The sequence below is a fragment of the Lepisosteus oculatus genome, chromosome 14 (assembly GCF_040954835.1).
Source record: "Lepisosteus oculatus isolate fLepOcu1 chromosome 14, fLepOcu1.hap2, whole genome shotgun sequence".
NCBI lineage: Eukaryota > Metazoa > Chordata > Actinopteri > Semionotiformes > Lepisosteidae > Lepisosteus > Lepisosteus oculatus.
The window spans coordinates 46,063,956-46,091,496 of NC_090709.1; the positions used below are offsets into that span (position 1 = coordinate 46,063,956).

A 27,541-nucleotide genomic window follows, 5' to 3' on the forward strand; every position below is an offset into this window, starting at 1 on the left:
TTGTGTGCTCTTTTCCTCCTCTTCCACAAGACTGGGAACTGATATCCACATCACTTCGCAGCGTCTGCTTATGGCAAACGATGGAATGTGACTAATGACTGAACGAGCCTGGTGAATTCTCATCACGTGGCACAATGAGAGCGTGCAGTCAGCTGTCCGAGGCGGCAACCTCATTGCTCGTTCAAAAGAACACGTACTGAAAACTCATCACCACTATGTCGTAGATGAGCACCGCGATCGCTTGTTGTCATGCGTCTTTACTTGGGAAATGCAGAAGCAAAAACTGCCCTCTCTCAGCCACCGAAACGTTTGCGGCTCGCCTTGCGCTCTCTGCGCCTCGCATATTTGTGGAGCTGTCTGCTCTTCTTTCTGTTGAAGTAATCAAGTTACGGGGCGTCCTGCAGCCTATGATGTTCTCACTGAGAGCTTTCAAGATTTGAAGGAAAACTACGAGCTTGATTGCTCAAGTCGAACGAATGTGATTGTTAAGCAATCGATGATCAAAAGCACGTCTTCTAACAATTCCTGAGAGTATTATCAGCACTGTTTTCACTCGGATATACTTTTCACTTGCTAAGCTGACAAATTGGACGAGAAAATGCCGGAGACGCACTCAGTGCAGACTGAGGTTGGGAAGGAGGTGTGGCCCTTCAACGCTTGACAATTGAAGGACATTCTCTCCGCAACGGAGGAGCACCTGTCAGAAGTCACAGAGGCTAAATGAGAGCACCAGGCTCCTGGAGCTCTAAACTCAGACCTGGAGGATGCGGGCATCAATCCCGCTACCTCTGGCATGCTAAGCGAGCGCTCTACCATTTGAGCTCATCCTCCTCGCTTCATGCTTCTCGGCATCATGTCTTACCGCCTCTGCCCCTCTTACCGGGCACCGCCCACTGCCCTTGGTCTTCAAGGCAGTCCTTTCAAGTGCGATGACGACGCTGGGACCTTCGTTGCCTATTGTACGAGCTGAACTTTTGTGCTCATCAATTCAACGCTCTTTCCATCAACTCATCTTGTCTTTTGACGCTTCGTGTTTTGCGCTCCTTTGACTATCGGCATATCGGGTGACTGCAAACACTGAAGTTCTTGCTTACGGAGTGTGGAACATTGTTTTCAAGTGATCGCTGTTCTGTCATGTTGACGCCGAGTGAATCTTTCTTTGGTCAACATGGGCAGGCTGACAGCAGTGCGAGCGAAAGTAATGGCAAATTTCTTGACTTATTTCTGAATGTGAATGTTCTTTAGAAAAGGGATGCGGCGTTGCTTCTCGCCCGTGTAAAGGTCACGCATTCCAGACGTGGTTATGAGCGAACAGTTGCCGCAAGTGTTTGAAAAGAGCAAGAGAGGAAGCAGCCTTCCCCGTGTGAGCATCAAACTCAGGCCCTTCAGATGGCGAGACTGACGCACTACCAATTACGCCAACAAACCCAGCTGCAGGACACACACCGGAAAGTTTGCCTCACATGGATTTCAGTCGCCCGTTCCCTAATCTTTAGACGCCCTCTGCTGAATATTGCATTTGCCTTTTGATCTCACCCATACATTTTTGGTCTGTTTCTGTTGTGAGTCCGTCTTTCAGATCTCACCTAGCACAAGTCTCTCTGGCTGAAGTGGCCTCTCTGCTTCAGCATCGTGCCCTCACTCAGCCATTAAAAATGTCACTCGGACTTCTGACAAGCTGACATGAAATGTCAAGAGAGAGTGGCGGGGACGCTTAAGCCAGAGAGAAGATGAAAAGGGGGCGTGGCTGCGAAACGCTTGACAGCTGCACGATGCTCTCCATGCAAGGCGTGACCACAGGCTAAAGGACACCTTTTGGCACATCAAGCTCTAAGCACACACCTGGAGGATGCGGGAATTGATCTTGCTACCTCCCACATGCAAAGCAAGCGATGTACCATACAAACCAACCCCCCTCGCTGGGGCTTATGCTTCGGCGTCACTTAGTGCCGCTTGTTCCCCTCTTACCGGGCACAGTTCACTGCCCTTCGTCTACAAGGCAGTCGTGTAATTGCGGCTTTCTTGACTTATTGATGAAGGTCTGACTGGACGAGCGAATGACGCCTCTCCCCCATCCTCAAGCTCGCTGACAGAGTGAAATGCAAAGTGCTGCTGTGGCTCCTTGGTCTAGTGGTATGATTCTCGCTTAGGGTGCGAGAGGTCCGGGGTTCAACTCCCGGATGAGCCCTTGTGTGCTCTTTTCCTCCTCTTCCACAAGACTGGGAACTGATATCCACATCACTTCGCAGCGTCTGCTTATGGCAAACGATGGAATGTGACTAATGACTGAACGAGCCTGGTGAATTCTCATCACGTGGCACAATGAGAGCGTGCAGTCAGCTGTCCGAGGCGGCAACCTCATTGCTCGTTCAAAAGAACACGTACTGAAAACTCATCACCACTATGTCGTAGATGAGCACCGCGATCGCTTGTTGTCATGCGTCCTTACTTGGGAAATGCAGAAGCAAAAACTGCCCTCTCTCAGCCACCGAAATGTGTGCGGCTCGCCTTGCGCTCTCTGCGCCTCGCATATTTGTGGAGCTGTCTGCTCTTCTTTCTGTTGAAGTAATCAAGTTACGGGGCGTCCTGCAGCCTATGATGTTCTCACTGAGAGTTTTCAAGATTTGAAGGAAAACTACGAGCTTGATTGCTCAAGTCGAACGAATGTGATTGTTAAGCAATCGATGATCAAAAGCACGTCTTCTAACAATTCCTCAGAGTATTATCAGCACTGTTTTCACTCGGATATACTTTTCACTTGCTAAGCTGACAAATTGGACGAGAAAATGCCGGAGACGCACTCAGTGCAGACTGAGTTTGGGAAGGAGGTGTGGCCCTTCAACGCTTGACAATTGAAGGACATTCTCTCCGCAACGGAGGAGCACCTGTCAGAAGTCACAGAGGCTAAATGAGAGCACCAGGCTCCTGGAGCTCTAAACTCAGACCTGGAGGATGCGGGCATCAATCCCGCTACCTCTCGCATGCTAAGCGAGCGCTCTACCATTTGAGCTCATCCCCCTTGGTTCATGCTTCTCAGCATCATGTCTTACCGCCTCTGTCCCTCTTACCGGGCACTGCCCACTGCCCTTGGTCTGCAAGGCAGTCCTTTCAAGTGCGATGACGACGCTGGGACCTTCGTTGCCTATTGTACGAGCTGAACTTTTGTGCTCTTTCCATCAACTCATCTTGTCATCTTACAGTCTGGGTAATTGGAGACTGCACTGTTCTGCTTCCTAAGGTAATATACGGGTTTTTCGCATGAAGCCGTATTGAACAGTATTTCTCGCATTGTGAACATGTGCACACAGCGGTCCCCCGGGTTCCAGTTAGTGCGTAATTATGCATCAATGAAAAACGAAATTAGCTCACTGAAAGTTTGATGTAGAGAATGTGGAAATTTCCAGAAGTTGTGGTCTTTTAAATGCATTTGGTTTGAAGACGTTCTGTGCTTCCATTGTGAAGATATGGACAAAACAATATTTGAGCGTGGTAAAAAAAAGTCATAAAAATGACAAAGTGAAGGCTGAGAAAGCATTCACAATGCATTTTATACACAAAGCAAGTGTTTTTGTAACTCTAAGAGATTTCGCGAAAGCACTACAGGCGTGCCAAAATCGTTTTCGAACTTCAAGCTAACTTTACCCCGGTCTTAGAGAAAGGACTGCCTTTCACTTCTCTGTGTTTTCTTTCACAGCACTGTGCACCTTTTCATTGTTCTCGCTTTCAGAGCCTCTGCACAGCACACGACTCGACATCAGGAAGCACTTTGAAGTGAAAGCAGAAAGCGCTGCGACATGCACTGTGCAGATCCCGCCACACTAAGAGGTGAGTGGGTCTGTTCGATCACAGCGCATAGGCGAATCCCCAAACAGTGTGCGTGGCAACAAAAAAAGCTGCTCTGTTTTGAACTGGGGACATTGCACGTGTGAGGCTAACGTGATAACCACTACACTATGGAAACGGTGAGAAATTGTGCCCAGTGGCCCACTGCTGAGCTTCACCAATGCTATTCAGGGACCAATGCTATTCGATGTGAATTAAATGCTATTCAACTGTCCAATTCTATTCAGGGATGGAAAAGGGTGGAGCCGTGTGTGTCTTTTGTTCAAAGACACCCCCATCTCAGAGCCGGAAGTACAAGCCTTCCTCCCGCAGGTCTACAAAGATGTTATTGTTTAAGAAGATCCTGCGAAAGTCGGCCATCCGCCTTTCAGCCCTGCAGTAGTCCAGGCTGAGAGAGAAGCAGTCCTTCACCCTGGCAATGTACAGCCTGACAAGCTTCAGGCCATTGTACATCATGAGGTTCCTCCTCTCCCAGACAGCTGTCCTCGTTAGGCTGAGGAGGAGGTTCACTAAAATGGCGTTAACCCCCCCCCTCAGACCCGCGGTACCCAAAGAGGAACAGCTCTTTCTAGGGCACCCCGTCAAGAACAGCTCCTCGAACAGAGCGAAACAGGCCATCCAGCAGAACCATCAAGTACGCCCTGGCTCGAGCTGGGGGAAGATCTTACCCCAGAACACCTCTGAGACCGGCACTCTGAAGCGTTTCGCCATCATCAGCCTGTAGAACATGCTGGTGGTGCACCCCAGGAGGTCCACCCCACGGTCCCCCCACTTCACCCTCAGCTCCGGCCAGCCCGGGCCTGCTGCCCCGTCTTGTAGATGGAGCTTCTCCAGCCAACTGTCCGGGAGACCGAGTTTGAGCTGCTCGTAATCCTGACGGATCTTACTGACAGGCAGCTCGTCGTCGACCTCTCGCACAGCGTCGACAATAGCCTGGGTGGGCAGAAATCCGTCCTTTACTTCATAAAGAAGATCCTTGACCTTGGATATGCCAGCCCCGTAGAGCTGCCTGTTCCATCGAGACACCAGCAGGGGGTTGAGGAACAGAGGCTGTTCCAGAAGCTGGGCCCGGGTCTCCGACGTGTAGGAGACATGCTGGGACATGAACTACCCCCTCGCCAGCAGGACCTCCCTGTAAAAGGAGGGCAGATGTTTTATCAACCCCGGAGTGAGCCTCACCAGGAGGGTCTCCTGCCCCAAGCCCCCGCAAGTCTCGAGGTAGCTTGCCATACCAATCTTCCAAATGCTGACATTATCCAGGTCAAGGAACTTCTTCACTACTTTCAGCCTAAAGCTTTTCAGCTTCAGGCCTACATCACACAGCTTCAGCCCACCCCTGGAGATTTCCCCAATAAGGATGTCATGAGTGACCCGCGGAGGCTTCCCCTCCCACACGAATCCAACCACCAGTTGCCTAATCTCATTCTCTACCCGTTCAGGAAGAGGCATCACAGACAATGGGTACCACAAGAGGGACAGGCACAGTGTGTTAATGAGCAGGACCCTTCCCTTTAGGGTCAGGGACCTGTGTCTCCACCGATTTAATTGGCCCTCATCTTAATGAGCTTCTCCTTCCACAGGAGAAGCCCAGTGGCCTGCTCATCAGCGTTAATGTAGATGCCAAGGACCTTCAGGTGACCCGTCTCAACCCTGAAAGGGTAGCCGAAGAGCGGGGCAAGGTCTGCCCTCCCCACCGGCATGACCTCAGACTTCTCCAAGTTTACCTTGGCGCCCGAGGCAGCGCAGTAGGCCTGCACCACCTCTAAAATGGCCGAGATCTCCGCCAACGTCAGTCTGGTGTCGTCAGCATATTGGTAGATCAACGAGGTGGCGGTGCCCCCAGGCAAGGTCACTGGAAAGAAGCTCGTGAGGGAACCATTCACCTAGACACAGCTCACGATCCCCTTGTCCCCTTGACCCTCACACCTGAAGAGTGCTGGCTGTGATGAATTAAACCAGTTTTACAGGTTTCAATCACAGACCATGTGACATGGGACTCAGTAAACTAACAGCGCCACCGGATTTGATAATACCTAACCAAAATCCGCAATATGGAAACAGAACCTGTGTGATTGTTGATAGATGATGTACTCGTAACATTTTTTCAAGACGAACTACAACATTTAAAAAATGACTTGTATGTACTTGATATCTCTAATCAATCCACGGGTTCCAGCACAAAACGAAAGTAAAACGCATACCGTTTCGCGCTTCTTATTAGTTGCTCAAAAGTAATTTGACCGTATGAAATGCATAATATAAACCTAGAAACATAAACCCAGCACCAGCTGGATTTGAACACACAAACTGCTAGTTGGTAGTCACGCACCTAGACCAGTAGGCTACAAGACAGCTCGCATGAACAGGCAGGCGAAACAGCCCTACACAGCTCTGCCGCAGTACACGGATATAATCATACCGTTATTAAATTCTTGAGATACGCGATTCCATATTATATTCCCTTTTAATCAAATTCTAAAAGTATGCTTGTTGACTCCGGTATCACGTTAGTTAAAGACTTCGAAGCTTACAATGTTTAGGGAGAAATGGAATACTGGTGTGTATTTTTTTCTTTTCATGATAGGTGTCGCATTTTAAATCATTTTCGTAGTCAGAAATTATGAAACGCCCTGTTAAAAGCAAGGAAGTTTTTATGCCCTTTGAAGTAAAACAAAATGCCTGACAAAGTATGGCTTGGACAGATTCCAAGTGCTTGTACAAATGTGCTAAAGAAATTATACTTTGAGTATACAGCTTGTCCAAAGTCATCCATTATTAATACTATTAGTAATATCTTCAGTAAAGGCTTTGATGCATAAATATTTCTGATAAAGGTAGGTTGTGTACTTTTGTCCAACTGAGCAATCTTGCTTTCATAAAATATACCAACATTTTAATGACTGATGATTAACATGCTGTAATACACAGTTCAAAATTAAAGGCTCAAATGCTGTACATGAGAGGTTAAGCTCCCCCTGGCGGTTTTACAAGGCGACGCCGGATAGTTAGTCACGTGACACACGTGAACTGCGTGCTACCGCGTGATACCGCGACACGCCCACCGGGGTATGCCGCGAAATACCTCACCCATTTTGAATGGCTGCATCTGTACATGCTCGGGAAAGCGAATCCGAACAAACCTCATGCCATCAGCAATGGTGGTCCCAGGGTAGTGGCACATCCTGATGTCCGAAATCACTCTCACCCCCCAGCTACTCAGCTTCTCCTTGATAGTCTCGTTTGAGATATATGCCGGGAAATGGAGGAAGGACACCACTACCTCCTTCCGCTCCAGCCAGCGTCAGTAGCAGGGTGTGGCCTGCACATCCAGCCCCACAGTCACCGTGTCTGCATGTTCCTTTGAGTCCAGAGTCAGTTCAAACTCTTTTGGCGTCCGGGGGTGGCAGGCAAAAAGAGAGCCCTCCCCACAGACGCCGTGCACAGCTGCGATAATAGCACCCGCAGACGGTTTCTCCACGCCGCTCACATCCACCACAACAGTATGCGCCCTTGCAAAAACCCGCCGGGGGGGTCGGTCCGAATTCCTCATCCTTCTCTTTCCTACACCACTCTCCTCCTCCACTACAATAACATTCTCTGCCTCCATGTTTTTTCCTTCCATTAAAACACAAACAGGACTCAGAAAGCAACAAAAAAGCAACAAAAAAAAAACCAAAAGTCTCTCCCCTCCCCAAACAGAGCTAGGCTGAAGGGGAGGGCTTCAAAAATCAACAAAAAACACCAAAAAAACACAAAAATTCACAAAAAACAAAGTCTTACTAAAGACAAACAAATCCTCTTCTTCTTCTCCTTCTTATAGAGAGGACAGCTCCGTCACCTCTTTTACGACGCTGCTTTTTTTCCCTTGCGTTTTTCTCTTCTTCCCACGTTCTCTCTCTTCACTGCCTTCGTCCCCGCTCTATTTCACTTCAGCCTTTCACTCTTGCTTCCTTCCAATGAGGACGGAGCTGAAAGGGCGCTATAGAGGATCGCTGTGGAGAGCTGCTGCTGTGCTTTGACATCTGAGCTCTGTGGAAAACGATCTCAATACAATTCTGAAAAACGCGACTCCCCGAACGCCAGCCGAACAAGTCTCCACAGCCGAAGCGCTGTGTCTCTTTTCAGCTGGCGATAAACCTTTCCTCGATCCTTTGCGGACTTGTAAAACTGTTCATGATCAGAATAAAAAACGCTCACGCTAATACACAAGCACCCGTGTCTCGCCAAAGCTGACAAATAAACAGACGGACAAGCCGCACTGCACGTGTGAACAGGGGAATGAGCGAGCGGGGATAGGGCGCCTCCTGCGCTTAAAAGCTTACAGCACCTGGTATTCCCAGGCGGTCTCCCATCCAAGTACTAACCAGGCCCATCCCTGTTTAGCTTCAGAGATCAGACGAGATCGGGCACATTCAGGGTGGTGTGGCCACAAGCGAAAGCTATGGCGCCTGACTCGCTACTTGAAGCTGTGTGTGGCTGGGGCTCCGTGCCCCCCGAGCGGGACTGAAGGATCGTTCGTGTGCAACTCTTTGGAAAGGAGCTGCTTTCCAAATCACATTGCGTACCTGGATGTTGGCGAATGTGCTCCCTTGTGTTGGCTTGTCCCGCACTGGAGGAGAACAAACAAACTGCTTGGAGGAGCACAAGGCAAGTCTTCACAAGACAAAAACCTCCAGTGCACAGCACTCAAAACATTTCTGGGCTGTCGCGTGTTTATTTCAGCACATAAAGCACACCAGTCCAACATGTCGGCCGGGCGCTCTGCGCCTCCGCCCTCTTGTGGCCTTGCGGCGTCAGAGCAAGAGGCTCCTTCTCGCTGCCTTTCCGCTGTGTTGCAGAGCCCCGAGAGGGAACCTGGAGCGCACACTTTGTGGGGGGCAGGGGACCGCGTTCGCGCTCTCTTGCGCGAGTACTAAATCTCACGGCGCCAGCCAGCGGCCAGGGGACAAATACAATATCGCGGGACAGGGGGGCCTCGTCATTGATTGTTACATATGAGACGGGGATTAGGAGGAGACCCCGACTGATTGGTAAAGGGGAACACTAACACCAGAGTGACACCCCCGGCGGCTCTTTTTGAGAGACGCCCTGGGATTTCTTAATGGCCAAGGAGGGTCGCCATCAGGATGCTGGGGCATAAGAAAGCCACACAAACCGCAGGGTGAGCGCTCCCTACTGGTCCCAGTCACACCTCTTGCAGGAGCAGCAGCAACCTGAGCTTTTCCGGGGGGAATCTCCCATCCGGGTGCCGGCTAGGCTCACACCTGCTGGGCTGCCGTGGGTGAGCCCAGTCGAGAGTCGCAGGGTGAGATCTAGTCACAGGGGAGAAACGATACAAGCGAAGGATTACTCGGCTCCCAGCACTTGAAAAGACCGACAAATGACTCGTTCCCGCCAGAGCTGAATGTACCTGCATGTGTCGTGTCGTCTTCTTCCCCCGCCACGCTGTGTTTGCTTTATTGTCTTTGAAGCCGGCCCCCAGGACGAGACGGGCTGTTCCTGTGCCCCAATTAACACTTTACAGGTGCCATTCCCCGACATTGTGGCCATTGTCGGTGGTCACACGCGATAAGATAAGGTGGAGGAGAGTGGGGCATGCCCAGCGCCAGACATTCGAAGAGGGGGCTGTGCGAGGTGAGGTGAGGTGTGACACGCCGGAGCCCTGACGCCGCTAATGCGGAGCACTTGTTGAACTGGCATTGAAAGGACGTGTGCACACGGAGCGAGCCTTCCCTGCGGCGGAGCGTGTTGTGTGCGCTGCAGTGGTGCCGAGAGAACAGCACAGAAGGCAGCAGGCTCTGGAGAGCGGGTAAGAGACGGAGCCTTGTGGGCAGGCGAGCAGGCCCATTTTTTGGAAATTGCTGAAAAGGCTCCAGTGTTTGTTCGGTGCGTGGCAGGCGCACGACGCGAGCCTGCGTAGCGATTTGTGGGTCTGGTGTTATGCAAATGAGGCCGAATTGCATCCCGGGACATGCAGCGAATGCGCATTGGCGACTGCAGATGTGTAGGAAACGGCGTGCTCGTTTTCTCGTTTTGCCCACCCTTTTGAGTGTTAGTGTGGCGTGTGAGTGTGCGAAAGAGTGGGCCCAGCAGGAGGCAGTGGCGTGCGGGGCGAGGAGCTGGGCTAGGCTGCGCACTTTGTGCTGTGGGTCCGGGCCGCTTGCAGGGCCTTATATAACTTATACTTACCTGGCAGTGGAGATACCTTGATCATCCTGTAGGTGGAGTAGTTGGATTGTTTGCTTGTTTTGTGGAAGCAGTGTTTGTTTTGCAGTTTACGAAATGGCAACTTTTGGATCCCGCAAGAATGCTGTGCGTTTTGAGGTTTTGGATGACCTCTTCATGGATCGCATGCAGTTCAGTAGAAAAGTGTTGCAGAAGGAACTTGGCTTTGAACCTCGGCACTTGGATTTCATCTTCGCTCTCCCAGGTCAGAAAGCATTTGAGGTTGTTTTTGCTACCTATTCTCTGTTTGAACGATGTGTGGATGTGTTTGAGGCAAAAAGAGGGAAAGTTCCTGCCCTTGAGAAGGTCAACTTGCAGCCTCTGACACAGAGAGAGAGGAAAACAGTGCATGTTGTTATGTTCTCGAATCTGGCAAAGACGGAGGACATTCAAACCTGGCTTAACCAGTACTGCACCGTCCACCATGGAACTGAGGTTAGAGATGTTGACAGTATAAAAACAGGAGGCAAGGAAATTCGAGGTTCGTTTGCTACCGGACAATGTAAATGGAGGCTTAAGGCACCTGCCCTCTACAATCCGGCTGGGCACCTGCAATGGCTATGTTTTTTATGTGGGACAACCAAAGGTGTGTCAGCGCTGTGGTGCTGTGGGACACCTGGCATTGTCCTGCACTGTGAAATGCTGCAAGACCTGTGGCAAACAGGGACATTTATCCTCTGACTGTTCAATGCTGCCAAATTGCAATTTATGTGGCTCGGAAGGACACGTTTTTAAGAACTGCCCTCACGCCTACGCCAATAAACTCAAAATGAGAAAGGATGAGGCAGTGCTTGTTTCAGCCAAACCGGCCTGAAAATCCAAAGCAAATAACAAGTCAAACAAAGAACCCTTGTTGGACAAAGACTCTCAGCCTCCAGCCAGGATCAGTCCTGCTGTGGCTCCGGGGCCGGTGGAAGAGAAATCCACTACGCCCCCACAACTGCAGACTGCACCAGACAAGCACGAGGGTTTGAAAACCCCCGAGAACAGCGAGGACCCCTCCCCCACTCCTGCTCCTCAGAACGAGGGCCAGTGTGGGGTCCCCCGGTGAAGCGGGTCCAGCGAGGATACCCAGGATTCAGCAGAGCTGCTTTTCTCAGACTCTGCAAGTCCTACAGATGCCCTCCTCTCCTCCATCCAGTCCATCACGGAGGATCTGCAGCAGCTGGTGGGTGAGGGGGAAGAGGAGACTGGTGCATCGGCTGCACCCCTTTCCCCTCAGTGCTCCCAGGAGCTGGACTTGAGGAAAAGGAAAAATGACTCTGTTTTCTCCCCGAGCGAGGAGGAAGGAGAGCATGGTGATGGGGACAGCTGGAACCCCTGCACCCCTCCCTCTACCCCCTTCCTTGAAATGGACTCCGTGAACGCTATTACTGCTGCCACCCTGATGAAGGCTCATTCAGAGGATGGCTGGCAGGAAATTGGTAAGAAGAAAAAGAAAAAGAAGTAAATCAAGAGAGGTATAAAAGCTTTGAAGATAGGTGGGATAAAGGGCCTTCTGATTGGTCAGGGGACAATAACAACAGAACCTCTGGCGTGGCCATTCTTTTCAAAGGATGGGCATTCAAATTGAAAAGTATTCAGAGGGTCATAGATGGCAGGTTGCTGTGTGTGGATGTGGAATGGTGGACCGTTAACCTGCGTCTAATCAATGTGTATTGTCCTACTGACGTTGGAGGAAGGGTGGAGCTACTCAAAGCACTCTCTCCCCTATTGTTATGTAGCACAGACGTGATAGTGGGAGGGGATTTTAATTGTATCTTAGAGCACACAGATAGGCAGTCTAGCTCTCCGATAAAATTGGATTCCAGCTCACTGGCCCTGCAAAACTTAGTTCAAGACTTTAAACTCTCAGACACATATAGATGTATATATCCCACAATAGCAGGATATACATGGTCAGGGAGGAATAGCAGCTCCAGAATTGACTATTGCTTTGTCTCAGAGAGAGTGAAAGTTGTTGGGGTCACTCTTCAGCCTGTCTTCTTCTCAGATCATCAGGCTTTAGGGTGTAGAGTGGAACTCCAGGGCGGGACTGTCTTTGGCCCAGGCCTCTGGAAACTCAACACAAAGCTGCTAGAGAATGAGGGGGTAGTATCCCGCTACAAGGAGAAACTATCACAGTGGCTGTCCTTGCAGTGTCTGTACGAGTCAGTAGGAGAGTGGTGGGAGGAGGTGAAGGTGAGGACAAAGGCCTTTTTCATGGATGAGGGAAGGAAGGCTGCTGCCAGACGGAGAAGAGTGCTAGCCAGGAAACAGAGGCAGCTGCAGCGTCTCTACACGAGACAGTGGCTTCGATGTGCTCGAGGATATCACCCTTTTAAAAAAGGATGTCCGGAGCATAGCGGAAGAAAGTAGTCGAGGAGTGCTGTTAAGAAGCAGAGTGCAGTTCTTGGAAGAAAATGAGAAGTGTACTTGCTTCTTTTTCAGGAAAGTGGTAGGCTCCAAGTCTGTCATGGAAAGTGTAGTTGATGAGGAAGGAAGAGAGAGAACAGAGCCGAGTGCTATCCTCTCCTGCATCGAGGCCTTCTTGTCACGGACGTCCAAGGGGACTAACCGTGGGGAGCAGGAGGGCGGAAAAAGACCCATATGCTTAGCAGCGATACGGGAAAAAGGCCCGGGCTCATTAGTGCAAAGAGTTCAGGAATGCCGTATAGAAACCTGTGCCCTCAGGGAGCGGACGTGGGGCGCCCTGGTGCTAGGCGGGTCTCAGGACATCCGAACGTCAGTGCTGAGCGAGGACAGAGTGCAAGACCCTGAAATATTTAGCCAAGGGAAAGAGAGGGACAGGAAGGACAGCAGACCAGAAACTAGGGACAGGACAGAGAAGGACCGCCCTCTGGCTGCAGAGGGCGTGACACTTCTACTCAAGACTGTACAGCTCTACAGAGGTAAAGGATGAAGAAATTCATTTTTTTACCTCAAAGCTAGAAAACGTTTTGAGTGAAGAAGATAGGGAAGTACTTGAGGGGGATTTGACAGTAGAAGAGCTGAGAGGCTATGGAGAGCTTACAGAAGGGGAAAACGCCGGGTGCTGACAGGCTCCCTAAAGGGGTGTCTGCTTTTACTACTTGCACGAATGAAGGCAAAAAAAAAGCCAATCGATGTGAACGAACGGCGCTTTACAGAGGAGTACTGCCTGACTGGATCGTTGATGAACGACAGAGGCCACTCCGACCTCTTCTCGGTTTTCTTCAATGACTTACTAAGGATCTTCTTCACATTCGCCCATGCAGGGGAAGCCAGTTACACCAAAGCAAACGCAGGAAAGTGCATTTCAAGCAGAGACCAGGAGGGACTTGTTTACACCGACAGTGGGCGGAGAATGGAACAATGCGCCCAGCCCTGTTGCTGGAGCCGATTCTTGATGAGCTCTTGGGCTCACTAAGAGGCCCCCGCTGGATGCTAATCTTTCTGTTGTTCTTGCAGGTCCTGCGCTGCTTTTGAGCCGACAGAGCTCGTCCTGGTTTGCCGGCACAGCCCAATTGCAAATGATCGGCTACGCGTACAGAAGGAACGTGCGTTTGGTACAAGAGTGCACGAAGGCACCGGAAATACATTGGGAACAAATGACCGGTTGCTCAAGACCTCTGTGAAGTACAGGAGCGTGCAACACGAGGCTGTTTCCGCCCGGTCTCGAACCGGGGACCTCTCGCGTGTTAGGCGAACGTGATAGCCGCTACACTACGGAAACCTGCAGGGACTGCTGCTGGTGTCTCGCTTGCGTTTCGGGCTGAGAAAGGGACGCGTCACTTTAGGAAGGGGGCGCTGGAGAGAGGAACAAAGGGCGCGATGAAACAAAATGCCGAAACCCGGGATCGAACCAGGGACCTTTAGATCTTCAGTCTAACGCTCTCCCAACTGAGCTATTTCGGCGGTGCGCAAAGACCTCAGCCACCTGCTCCAGCCTTCCTGTATTGTGGCATGAGCGCACCAAGAGTAGCGGGAGAGTGTTGCAGGAACGTCACTCAGAAGGAAAGCCACCCAGCTGCGCCCTCTGAGCTCTGTCCAGCGCATCTTCCTCGCATGGACTCCTGCCTGCGACGGGCAGGAAACAATTAGCAAGAACAGAACGACACCCCATGGGTGTCTCATGACCGCACCTTAGGTTGTGACACGTGCAGGTGTGAGGGGTTGCCGGGCTACTTTGGAGCAGAGCTTGGGCGGAGGGGGGGCGGGAAAGCAGACAAAGAGGTGACACCTCAAGGTCTGCACGATCACAGCTCTCCGCCGCCCCAGGCTTCCGCTCGATAAGCTACTGGACACACCCGCCCCTCCTCACACAGACCGTGGAAAAGCCCCCGAGTGGGAGGGCACTCTCTTCCTCCCAGGAGCTCTTGGACACGACGCACAGACAGGGCGCGGGGAGCCGCCGCCTGCAAACACGGCTCCAGGCGGGACTCCACTCCGCAGGAGCCGCAGAGCAGAGGAGATGAGGGCAGCTTAGCTCCTGTGCAGAGACCTGAGCTGTTGTTGCTGTGGATGCTGTCTTTTCTGCACTCGGGGCAGGAGTGAATGTTGAGTTGCCCTTAGAAATGAAGCAGAGCACTTCAACGGCACGGGTGTGTGTGTGTGCGCGCCCTGGTGATTCTGGGAGACAGATCGAACCTGGGCTAAAAGAGAGGGGGCTTAGCCCTCTTCCATTTGCTAGTTCAAAGTTGTACAACCCATTTGTATCTGCTAGGCGGCGCAGTCGTCGTGCACAAAACGCTTTGAAAAGCGTCAAAGGCAAGTCATTCCGAGTTGGTCGTTTGTGTTTTCCGTTCAGACGCGAAATGCTGAAATGATCTCTCGGCTCCTCGGTTGTCATTTCTGCTCCGTAAAGGGATCACAGCACGCGTCGGCTTCCAGCATGCTGGGTCGGGACACGATGCCGGGGGTTGGGAAGAGCAATGTCTTCCTCGTTAGTATAGTGGCAAGTATCCCCGCCTGTCACGCGGGAGACCGGGGTTCGATTCCCCGACGGGGAGTAGCTTTTCTTTCACCTCCTTAGAGAAATGACTGCCTTTCACTTCTCTGTTTTCTTTCACAGCGTCGTGCACCTTTTCATTGCTCTCGCTTTCAGAGCCTCCGCACGGCACACGACTCGACATCAGGAAGCACATTGAAGTGAAAGCAGGAAGCGCTGCGACATGCACTGTGCAGATCCCGCCACACTAAGAGGTGAGTGGGTCTGTTCGATGCGACAAAAGATGTCTGTTTCCGCCCGGTTTCGAACCGGGGACCTTTCGCGTGTGAGGCGAACGTGATAACCACTACACTACGGAAACAGTGGTAAGACGTGCCCAGCGGCCCAGCGCTGAGCTTCGCCAATGCGATTCAGCTGCTTCCAGTGCCTTTATTGGAGTGCGCTGATGGACCGTGCTCTCTCTCCAGAGACCAGCACGCCTGTCATGGACGGAGCAGGAAAGGCGGCGCCACATTCTACAGCCCGCTCCACGCAATCGACGAAATCGGGCTACTGAAGTGGAGAAAATCGCCTCTCCAGAAAGTGCAAATATCATCTTGGAGACTATAAATCCTATTGCCGAAGGTCAGCCCTGTCTACCAGAGTAACCCTCCCACAGCGATGATCAGCTCGTCTCACACGCGAGAAGTTTCGGTTTGAAACAAGCGCCCCCTCTTCTCGCACGTTTTGCACGTTCGAGTAGTTTTAATGCGGCTCTTTCGTACACGGTGCTGATCTTTTGGAAAGCAGGAGGCAAAACCGAGTCGAACCGCCTGGGTGAAAACCAGGAACCCTAACCGCTAGACTATATGGCAGCGAACAACCATGCTGTTCCCGGCATCATGCATGCAAACTACATAAATATGAGAAAACACGCAAGAGAGGTGTCACTCAGAGTGTCGAAGGGTCGATGTATACTGGGGCTCAGTTGAAATGCAACGTCAGGACTTTTCCGAAATATGTCACACGAAGAGAGCACAGCCTTTTCCGCCCTGCCGCGTGTGTCTCGGTAACTCGCTGTGATCGTATAGTGGTCAGTACTTTGCGTTGTGGCTGCAACAACCCCGGTTCGAATCCGGGTCACGGCAGAATAGGGGCGTCTGCTTTTACTACTCGCACGAATGAAGGCAAAAAAAAAGCCAATCGATGTGAACGAACGGCGCTTTACAGAGGAGTACTGCCTGACTGGATCGTTGATGAACGACAGAGGCCACTCGACCTCTTCTCGGTTTTCTTCAATGACTTACTAAGGATCTTCTTCACATTCGCCCATGCAGGGGAAGCCAGTTACACCAAAGCAAACGCAGGAAAGTGCATTTCAAGCAGATACCAGCAGGGACTTGTTTACACCGAGAGTGGGCGGAGAATGGAACAATGCGCCCAGCCCTGTTGCTGGAGCTGATTCTTGATGAGCTCTTGGGCTCACTAAGAGGCCCCCGCTGGATGCTAATCTTTCTGTTGTTCTTGCAGGTCCTGCGCTGCTTTTGAGCCGACAGAGCTCGTCCTGGTCTGTCGGCACAGCCCAATTGCAAATGATCGGCTCCGCATACAGAAGGAACGTGCGTTTGGTACAAGAGTGCACGAAGGCACCGGAAATACATTGGGAACAAATGACCGGTCGCTCAAGACCTATGTGAAGTACAGGAGCGTGCAAAACGAGGTGTCAAACCGGGGACCTTTCGCGTGTTAGGCGAACGTGATAGCCGCTACACTACGGAAACCTGCAGGGACCGCTGCTGGTGTCTCGCTTGCGTTTCGGGCTGAGAAAGGGACGCGTCACTTTAGGCAGTGGGCGCTGGAGAGAGGAACAAAGGGCGCGATGAAACAAAATGCCGAAACCCGGGATCGAACCAGGGACCTTTAGATCTTCAGTCTAACGCTCTCCCAACTGAGCTATTTCGGCGGTGCCAAAGCCCACAGCCACCTGCTCCAGCCTTCCTGTGTTGTGGCATGAGCGCACCAAGAGTAGCGGGAGAGTGTTGCAGGAACGTCACTCAGAAGGAAAGCCACCCAGCTGCGCCCTCTGAGCTCTGTCCAGCACATCTTCCTCGCATGGACTCCTGCCTGCGACGGGCAGGAAACAATTAGCAAGAACAGAACGACACCCCATGGGTGTCTCATGACCGCACCTTAGGTTGTGACACGTGCAGGTGTGAGGGGTTGCCGGGCTACTTTTGACCAGAGCTTGGGCAGAGGGGGGGCGGGAAAGCAGACAAAGAGGTGACACCTCAAGGTCTGCACGATCACAGCTCTCCGCCGCCCCAGGCTTCCGCTCGATAAGCTACTGGACACACCCGCCCCTCCTCACACAGACCGTGGAAAAGCCCCCGAGTGGGAGGGCTCTCTCTTCCTCCCAGGAGATCTTGGACACGACGCACAGACAGGTGTGGGGAGCCGCCGTCTGCAAACACGGCTCCAGGCAGGACTCCGCTCCGCAGGAGCCGCAGAGCAGAGGAGATGGGGGCAGCTTAGCTCCCGTGTAGAGACCTGAGCTGTTGTTGTTGTGGATGCTGTCTTTTCTGTTCTCGGGGTAGGACATCAGGAAGCACATTGAAGCGCTTCGACATGCACTGTACAGATCCCGCCACTACTGGGCCCGATTTCCCCGGATCGAAACCGGGCGGACACAGGCCCGTTTCGTTTGTTGCCACGCACACTGTTTGGGGATTCGCCTAGCGCTGTGATCGAACAGACCCACTCACCTCTTAGTGTGGCGGGATCTGCACAGTGGATGTCGCAGCGCATCCTGCTTTCACTTCAATGCATGTCCTGATGTACCCTGGTCTCCCGCGTGACAGGTGGGGATACTTGCCACTATACTAACGAGGAAGACATCGCTCTCTGCTTAGTGTGCAAAACACTTACTTGCAGCATTGTGGGTGCTGTGGTTTAAATGCTATTGGTTTGTGAACAGAATACCCCTATCCCAGTGCATTGTGCCACATTAAATAAACACACGAGAAAAAGAGATTCAGAACGCAAAGCTGTGTCAGTGTTCTGTGTAAAAAATCGGTTTGAACATAATGGGAGCTGTTTTTAATAAGCTGCTGAGTAAAGAATATTTTAATCTTCCTGCTGTCAGTAGTATTGTGCATATAGTTGACTCTTACCTGAATGAAAACAGGACGTAAAGGAAGGGTTTCAGAATTCAGACAAAGCTTTATTCCCGTGCTTACAGTCTGAGTAATTGGAGACTGCGCTATTCTGTTACGGGTTTTTCATATACGGGTTTTTCGCATGAAGCCGTATTGAACAGTATTTCTCGCATTGTGAACTTGTGTATACAGCGGTCCCCCGGGTTCCAGTTAGTGCGTAATTACGCATCGATGAAAAACCGGAGGTTTAAAAAAAGATAATTAGCTCACTGATACTTTGATGTAGAGGCTGTGGAAATATCCACGTCGTGGTCTTTAAAATGCATTTGGTTTGAAGGCGTTCTGTGCTTCCGTTGCGAAGATATGGACAAAAGAATATTCGTGCTTGGTCCAAAAACTGTAATATAAACGAAAAAGTAAAGGCTGAGAAAGCATTCACAATGTATTTTATGCACAAAGCAAGTATTCTCGCGAATCTAAGAGGTTTCGTGTAAATGCTACAGGCGTGGCAAAATCGTTTTCGAACTTCAAGCTAACTTTACCCCGGTGTTTTACGCTGCTCCTTTCTACACTGAACTGGTCATTTGGACACCGTAAGACAAGAGAGACACATTTCTATGTAATCAGGAAACCAGGAATCCTAACCGTTAGCCCGTTAGTGCCACAGAAAAAAAAACGTTTCAGCAAGATAAAATTGCAGGATAAACACATTTTTTTCTTTTTCGTAGCGCTTGTGTTTTGTTTGATTTAGCGAATTTTATACACTTTATTTCTGACACATGACTTAAAAGGCTGGTAGAGTATATTTAATACAAAAGCGCTGAACAACAATTTTCATCTACCGTATTGTCATGTTTTTTAAAAAAGCAAGTTAAATGCATGTATAGTAAATGTTTTTTTTTCATATAATAGTGTTTATGGTCTGATAAACGTAATTCATTATTTAACGGACATTTGGTATAATTAAAAAAAATACTCATTCACGAATGTAAACATTTTTTACAATAACGTGTTCTATTATACATGCAGCAATATCACCAGACAGTTTAATGGTCTGTCGTCCTTTTACAGTTCTGGGTTTTATTCTGTCTTCAGATGCACCAGATGTATTTTTAAAATACGTAAATAACAATTCTGGTGCAGCAAAGCATTCTGATTAATTCAGATTCACTCTTCACGTGTGTTATAGATATCATATAATGTTTTTGTATCCACGCAAAACCTCGCATGAAGTTGATAAACTTTGCTTGTAACATATTTAACAAGGCACAGTGCCAAACTATTAAAATACATCAGAAAAGAACCCGAAATCATCTAATTGATGTATTTGAAACGAACGGGTGGGAGACTTTAATATGGCGTTCTGGAAATTAACTTTTATGAGTTTTCGGAAGTCTGGACCCAGATATACAGTGAGGGAGGAGTGCTTGACTTCCTGCTTTCAGCTCGTGCATTGTTTCTACGTGTGACCACCAACAGAGAGAGCTTTACCGATTCACAGAAACGTCCCGGGAGTTTTCTAGGTTAAGATGGAAGAATAAATTTAATAAATGGAGATGTTATTGCCGCTGGGGAGTATGAAGGCGGTTTAGCGAGGCGGTGGCGTGTGGAGGGAGGAGACGCACATTCCGCACGGGCAGCGCAGAGCAATGAGTCACACCTGCTGCGCGCTGAGTCCTGTCCTATATAACCGCTGAGCCCGGACACACAGCCTCTCCAGCCAGTGCTGGAGTTTTTTTTAAAAAAAATGATACTTCAGGAGGTAAAGAAACTGACTCTTTTGCTCAGTTGAGGCTATAGGAATCTGTTTCTTTTCAGGCTGTCAGGATTAGCGCTTATTATATTTTTTCTCAGACTAAACAGTCTCATTGGGCTGAATTTCAGTTAAACGCCTAGTTTAGGAAGATCAAGAATGAGTTGGGGAAGACAGAGGTGGAGACTAATGGAAGTTATGAAAGCCATTAATGGGTTGTCTCTGCTTGAGCTTGATTTAGACCTTAGTAGTGCAAAGTCTAGGGGTTAATTGCAACAAACTGAAAGTGAAGTACTAACAGGCGTTCAACCCGTGTTTAGTACGCAGCTGTGGTCTGAAGTTGTGCTCCACCTTAAGTCCAATTGCAACGAACGTTGCTGCTGTGCTTAGTCCAGCACCGTACTAAACCTGTTCTCAATTGCAACGAACACAGAGTAATAGTTGTTGCCCTCTAGAAGTGACTAAACTAGTGAATTATTTTAAACCACCTCTTAATATGGCTTGAGCAACTTAGTACCATACTTGGTGTAACGATGAATTGCATTAGAAGGCTCCAGAATATAGTGGAAATAATAGTTACCACGTACTGAATTTATGCATCTGCTTGAAAACATTGTAATACTTAATTAAAATTGCTTAACACTCATACCACATTTATTCATAATGAAGCTGATTAATATGTGTATTTACAAAAGTGACATTTACTAATTATGTTGAATGTTAATCATTAGTAGTAGCTGTGAAGTTTAAGGTGCTAGGGAGTGAAGAGAACAGAACTTAAACTATTATTTATATAAATGTAGCGTGAGGCTTTAATGTGTTCTATAAAATCGAGGAGTCAACTGGATAGATTTGTTAAATATTTTAGTGATGGGTTTCCGTATTTGTGGTTATCGGAGGAAAGCAGGGATGAGGAGGAAATAGGTGGCACCCAAGCATGTTAAAGGAAAAAACTCGGCATCTTAAGTGATTTATGATGGTTTACAGTCCCTTTTCTGTCCTGTGGCTGTGATCCAATGACTGTGTTGAAACAGCCAGGGTTGTGCTAGCTCTTGATGGACTGGTATGCAAACCAAATGACAGACAAGCAAAGCGTTGTTTTACAATTCTGAAAGCTCGTTCAATGTGGCTTCTTGTGTTTTTATGACTCCTGTTATAGTGCTGGTCTTGTAATGTTGTTGGATTGTGCGCAGGTGTCAGAAGATACCGTCATAAAGGATAGGCACGACTTGGCAAAACAACATGCCAGCAAGCACTTCCCCACTTTGAAAGGAAGATGTTGGAACTGATTAAAGAGCTTAATCTGAACTGACACAGGAGAGAGAGAGAAAATCAAAGTTCTGAAAAGTAAGCACAAGGCACACCCTGCTAAAGAAATGTATTGCCTTAAAAAAATGCTTAGAAGGTCAGAGGAACAATTGTTGTTGTTTTTTTTTTGCTCAAGTATTTTTATAAGTTTAATTTCCAGTTCTGTTAAAAATAAAACTTAACTTTACTGATTATTAGTCGGTGTCTTTTGTAACGATTTAGCTGTAATGATGTCTGCTTATTCATCTGGAGTGTTAAACAAAATTAATTCTGCAATAATACAGTAGTGTTTAATTTCAAATGCACAGCTGCTGTTCTCATTTGTTTCATGACTAATTATAATTGGGTATCTCATTAATAACTATGTAGCCTCATCAGGTGAATTGTCGACTAAATGCAATTCTTAAATTAAAAACTAACTGATTTGTCAGGAAATTTAGTTTGAATATAAATGAGAAACAGAAAAGTAATTGTATATTAATGTGGCCTACATATTATTCTACTAATCTGAAGTGTTCTGATGTACAGTCCTCTCCAGTTCGGGCTAATTAGTACAACAATGCCGAGCCCTTGGAACCGGATTAAGCACAAGTTGAGCTGAGCTCCAACTTTGTTCCACATGTTTTTTGCTGCAATTGAACTTGGAGCGGGAGATGATGTCCAGAATGTACCATACTAACTTAGTACGCGGCTGTGTTTTAACTCGGGAAGTCCATTGCATTTGACCCTATGGGTTTATATACATGGGTTTCTCTGCATACACTACCATAAGGGAGGAATGGTGAGTTAGAGGGAGGGCACCAGTTTGGTTTATCAAGAATTCACCAAACTGAGTAGAACTACAGATCCAACCATTCAAAATGTGCAAGGTATGCTGCAGTAAATTGCAAAAACGAGCACTGTGTGACTTTATTTCTTACATGAATTATGTCATTTTGCCACAGGCCGTGGGTCTCTGCTCTCGGCCACTGGCCAGGGTGCCAACCTGTAGAAGCAGCATCTGTGTGGAGACATTTCGGCAGCAGCGGGAGCAGTACGATGCATTACTGGGGAGGACTGGGAGGCTAGAGACACTCCTGAAAATGCAGAGGAAGGAGACAGTATGTTGCAGCTGTCTCCCGAAAAGTGCCTCTCCCCGCCGCGCAGGTTGCAATGCCTGGCGGAAGCTCTGCCCCCCGCAGAGCACACACCGCCTCAGGACACTCCATCCCGGCCTCTCCGTTCACAACCGCATGGGATTTGGTTGATGCTGTCCCCGCCGTCTATCTCCCCCCAGGAAGCACAGCGGAATTCACAGAAGCCAGTGGGACGAATAATTCTCCCAGATGTCCAACTGCTACCCATCACTCAGGAGATGGAAGGGGGGTTGTACTTGCAGTGCATCGGCATAGACGGGAAAGCAAGAGCCGACCGCTACGCCGCCCTCGTGTTTCGAAATCTTGTGACTTTTGAAATTTACTGGGGGTGGACCACGTCTGTAAATTTCGATGGGTCCAGAGGCAAAAGTGCCTTGCCTTGCAATCTCCGGGAAACCATTAGTAGCATGGTGAATCGGAGATTCTCAACCCTTACTTTGTGCGACTGGAAAATAATTCGTGATCGGATCAACGAAATGCTTCGTAGAAGGAGGTGCTCTTTTCCTCTCGTCTAACAGTCTGTCCACAACAAAACATTCCTGTTAGACAAGAGGAATTGGAAAAAAAACAATTTTGTCAATGGAAACCGGTGTGTGTGTCTCTCCCTGCTGGATGTCCCTCTCACTCTCTGCTGAATGAATAAAAGCATTTCTATTAAAAACGCGTTTGCGTTTGTCTGGTATTTACTTTGGTCCCTTTTAACTGTTTTTCCCATCTACTTTTTTGCTTTGAGATGCCACTTTTAAAGGTGATATGTAAAATAAAGTTTTTTATTATTGTTATAGAGAAACATGATCAGATTTTCCCTGGTTCAGAAAAAAATATCTAAAGTGCTACACATAACTTTCTTAATTCGATGTATTTAAAGCAGTGAACTACTGTAGGTGTAACATAACATTGAGAAATACAATCTCATATTTGAAAAATAAAAACGATTACAATCTAATCCTTCCACGTTTGATCCCAAAATCCCAAGAAATATAAATCTTGACGGGTAGAAAGGTATGCTGAAAGTTTATTAAGATACTTAGAAGACAAAGATACTGTATCAATTTATGTTGCATTAGCCTGATTATGATTAAAAAACACATATAATTAAACTCGCGTTTGCGATTTAAATCAGAACACGATTTAAATCAATATAAATGTTTATATTGTAACACATACTGTCCAACCTGCATTTCTCTATAAAAATTTACTCTATTGCACACACACACACACTAGAAGCAGGAAGCAGAAACAGGGACCATTGTCAGAAGGGAAGAAGGTGACTATTCATTGTTATCAAAAATGACTTAGAATCGATGATGTTGTGATATTTTGAAATATAAAGGTCAATTGATTGTCCATAATATCGCTATTCTATTTTTTTGAAGAAATGTTTGCACAAGCTTGATTTGAACACACAACCCGTGAGTTGATAGGTGGGCACGTAGACCAGTAGGCTACAAGGGAAGTTGCGTGAAGAGAGAGGCGAAACAGCCCTACACAGCCCTGTCGCAGTACACGAATATAATCATATCGTTATTACATTCTTTAGATACGCGATTCCATATTATATTAGCAGAAAAGCTTAAAACTACCACTTTTTCACACGCTATTTCACATGCTAGTTATATACTTCGATGCTTAAAATCGTTAGGGAGAAATGGAATACCGGCGTGTATTTTTCCTTTAAAGTACCGATTCCTGGAATCTGACTGGCTGACACCCCTCTGAAGTGGTTCCATAAAATATGGTATACGGAAAAGAAAGCGTTGCTACATACAAGTATCTTTTAATACAGTCTTTGCTGTGCTCTTGAGGATCCTTGTGATATTTTGAGCTCTAGTTGAATGATAAGTGTTGCATTTTAAATCATTTTCGTAGTTAGAAATTATGAAACGCCCTGTTAAAAGCAAGGACGTTTTTATGCCCGTTGAAGTAAAACAAAATGCCTGACAAAGTATGGCTTGGACAGATTCCGAGTGCTTGTACAAATGTGCTAAAGAAATTATACTTTGAGTATACAGCTTGTCCAAAGTCATCCATTATTAATACTATTAGTAATATCTTCAGTAAAGGCTTTGATGCATAAATATTTCTGATAAAGGTAGGTTGTGTACTTTTGTCCAACTGAGCAATCTTGCTTTCATAAAATAGACCAACATTTTAATGACTGATGATTAATATGCTGTAATACACAGTTCAAAATTAAAAGCTCAAATGCTGTACATGAGAGGTTAAGCTCTCCCTGGCGGTTTTACAAGGTGACGCCGGATAGTTTCCGGGATGACGTCAAATGACGCGATTAACCGCGTGATACTGCGTGACACCGCGACACGCCCACCGGGGTATGCCGCGAAATACCCCACCCATTTTGAATTGCTGCATCTGTAATACCTTGTGATACATGCAAGTCATCTGTAAACGAAGATGTAATTACAATAAAATTGGCAATTCACAGAAAACCACAATTTGTATAATATTATTCCTCGTTATCAATGATCAATTAAAGGATTTGAAGAAACAGCAGCAATAGCAGATGATTTTGGTTTTGAACCCATCTTTACACCTCAATAATCCATTTGTCCTCGAAAAAAGAAAAGACAGGCATATTTTGAGTCTCATAATTATATGTGAATATGTGAATAACAGTTTAACCCCAAATGTCTGTAATTGTGATTCTGTTAAAATTCAAAAAAGCATCTATCAATAGTAAGAAATTATTAAGAAAGGAAGAAATTGTGTTATGTCATAAACTGTAAGACATGAAGACATTTACAGGTTATATCCTTTGCTTTGTCTTTTAACACAAGTGTTCAGGATCCAAGCCCATGTTTGGACGGTTGTGTTTCTCTTGTAATCATCAAATGTCATTATTTTGTCCTTCAGTTCTTTCTCGAGTTGTACCATGGATATTTTATACCATCGATACTTTTCATGCTCTTTTGCATTTTCCTTCACATACGGAAAAAAAACTCAAGGCGTTCTTGTCACTGTGCTACACAGTACAGGACACGCAGTGAGTAATTCGCGCAGCTTTCAGAGGAATCCAGAGGGAGGACTCTTAATGCAAGGAGCTGTTTTTTTTTTTGCATTAATCATTATTAACCAGAAACAGCTGCACAACTGGTTGCATTTGTGATTATGTCACTTCTCTGCTTCAGCAAGGTCAATAAAAGACTGAAAGTAGTAGAGAAAAACTGAATTAAAATCATATTAGCAATTCTGAGCGCTATCTGCATACAGGCAATCCAATAAGAACGTTGAAATCTTTGAATGTCATCTCTCTATACATTGCGCTGCTTTTTACTTGGAGTAAAACTATTGGATTGAAGGGTTAAAATGTATTGTTGTTATTTGGAGAAATCAATGAACTCGTGATTTTATATGTTTTAAAAGACGGTCATGCGCACAGAAAAAAGACAGTGCTGATTATTTTTCTGGAGACGGAGCACTGATGACCTATTCGAGCCAATTGATAAAGCCCACCCAGTGGATACTCAAACAGAACGTGAAAGAAAATTCACCATTGTAACCAAGGCAACCACAGGAACAACATCAAGAAGCACACTCAATTCCCCATTTAAATCTTTCGTGTTAGGTATGCCATGTGAAAGCATGAAGTAAATCCCCTGATCTCTTTTGAACATGGACAAGGTATTTCTGATGGAGCGCAATGAGCAAAGATTTAATAAGCTACTCCTGCTGATGATTCAGCTTAAAGAAGTAAAAGCTTCACAAACAAAAGCAGCTCGCTACCACAGCCAATATTAAATGTACTTGGTGGCACATTACCATTTGCATTGGCTCAAAAGTGGTCTCGGCAGACGTTGTTCCCTACGTAAAGCTGAAAGCGCCAAAGAGCATTTCCATTGAGAAAAAAAAATCTTTCTTGATGTTAAACATAGAGAGCCTGCCTTTTAGAAGTTCTCCCTCTAAACACCCTGTGCAGCCTCCCGACAGACTAACAAAAAGCGCCTTTTCACCAACTCAATTTATAATACGCCCCTCAAAACTCACAACCGAATAACAATCCATCCGTATATTTGATTTCCAAGATCCATTCAAGGCAACTTGGCTCTTCGCAAGCAAATAATTTCAGGGAAGAAACTCAGTTTAGCCAACTACTGGTGCATTCAGCACACCACTTGCTTGTGCTTGTCAGGGTGGCCAAGTGGTCTAAGGTGCCAGACTCAAAGACATGTGTCTCTCCAACTGGCTTGGGTGTTCTGGTCTCCAAATGGAGGCGTGGGTTCAAATCCCACTCCTGACAGCTTCTGCTTTTACCTCTCTTGAATTGTTCCAGTGCTACAGTGAATGACTGAAATATAAAAGCAGCAGAAGAAAGCAAGCAACTCAGTGCAATTTGTGAGTATTCTGCACTGTTAAAATGCACAGGTTTTCATACTTTTTGGAATTCGTAGCTCAAGAAGTGACTCCTGTTTCATTTTCTATTCACCAACTCGATTTGCATTCCGCCCCTCACACCTCACAACAGAATAACAAACGGCTTCATGTGCCACAGCATTCCCCTGTAGATTCGGTTTGCACTATGAATTAGGCGACCCCGAATGAAATATTTTAGTGTTGGCTCAAATGTGAGGAATTTCATGAACCCTCAAAAAGGAACGCTTGCAGAAAATGCCAGCAATTCAAAGCGTGTAGGCAGCATGAACAGACCAATTCTGCAATTTCTTTTATCGCGGGCGGTGCTTTCCGAGTCGATGGCTCTGCATTAGAAATGAGAAGTGCTGAACTCTAAACACGTTCTTGCCATAACTGCTACTCCTGCTGCTACTCCTTCGCCCTCGAAAAAAGAAAAGACAGGCATGTTTTGAGTCTCAAAATGATCTTCTGGATCCACAAGAAACATGTAAATTTGATTGATTCCGCAGTATTTTGGATGTACTGTACTTATAACTTCCATTGAAGAGAGATTTCATCAGTTGCATGAAATTGAAACTTTCGACTTTTTGTCTGGTATTGAAAATATGTTAAAAAAAAACATAAACAATTTTCTTACAAACAACTCATGAATTATTGCCAGGATCTATATTTAGTGTTTGGTAGTGATAACACTGCTAATATTGATTGAGTAGAAATCTATGATGTATTGACAGCTTTATCTGAAGCAAGATGTCCTAGAACGCCATCTATGAAGTTTTAGGATTCATACCAAGAAATGCCTTTTGTTTCCCACCCCAACTGCTGCTTTGGCATTACACATTATGTGAACATTACCAGTTTT

General features: G+C 47.3%; 7 non-coding genes across 7 annotated transcripts; 2 read left to right on the top strand and 5 right to left on the bottom strand.

Moving 5' to 3' along the window:
• Nucleotides 1-8,158: 8,158 nt before the first annotated feature.
• Nucleotides 8,159-8,277, bottom strand: LOC138244865 (5S ribosomal RNA). Its single transcript, XR_011193480.1, has one exon. It is a non-coding gene; the product is annotated as a 5S ribosomal RNA (ribosomal RNA).
• A 5,412-nt stretch (nucleotides 8,278-13,689) lies between these two features.
• trnav-aac (transfer RNA valine (anticodon AAC)) lies at nucleotides 13,690-13,762 on the bottom strand. Its single transcript has one exon. It is a non-coding gene; the product is annotated as a tRNA-Val (tRNA).
• A 109-nt stretch (nucleotides 13,763-13,871) lies between these two features.
• Nucleotides 13,872-13,944, bottom strand: trnaf-gaa (transfer RNA phenylalanine (anticodon GAA)). The gene has a single exon. It is a non-coding gene; the product is annotated as a tRNA-Phe (tRNA).
• A 1,022-nt stretch (nucleotides 13,945-14,966) lies between these two features.
• Nucleotides 14,967-15,038, top strand: trnad-guc (transfer RNA aspartic acid (anticodon GUC)). Its single transcript has one exon. It is a non-coding gene; the product is annotated as a tRNA-Asp (tRNA).
• Nucleotides 15,039-15,265: 227 nt separating this feature from the next.
• trnav-cac (transfer RNA valine (anticodon CAC)) lies at nucleotides 15,266-15,338 on the bottom strand. Its single transcript has one exon. It is a non-coding gene; the product is annotated as a tRNA-Val (tRNA).
• Nucleotides 15,339-16,846: 1,508 nt separating this feature from the next.
• trnaf-gaa (transfer RNA phenylalanine (anticodon GAA)) lies at nucleotides 16,847-16,919 on the bottom strand. The gene has a single exon. It is a non-coding gene; the product is annotated as a tRNA-Phe (tRNA).
• Nucleotides 16,920-26,453: 9,534 nt separating this feature from the next.
• Nucleotides 26,454-26,566, top strand: trnal-caa (transfer RNA leucine (anticodon CAA)). Its single transcript has 2 exons — nucleotides 26,454-26,491; nucleotides 26,521-26,566. It is a non-coding gene; the product is annotated as a tRNA-Leu (tRNA).
• Nucleotides 26,567-27,541: the final 975 nt, after the last annotated feature.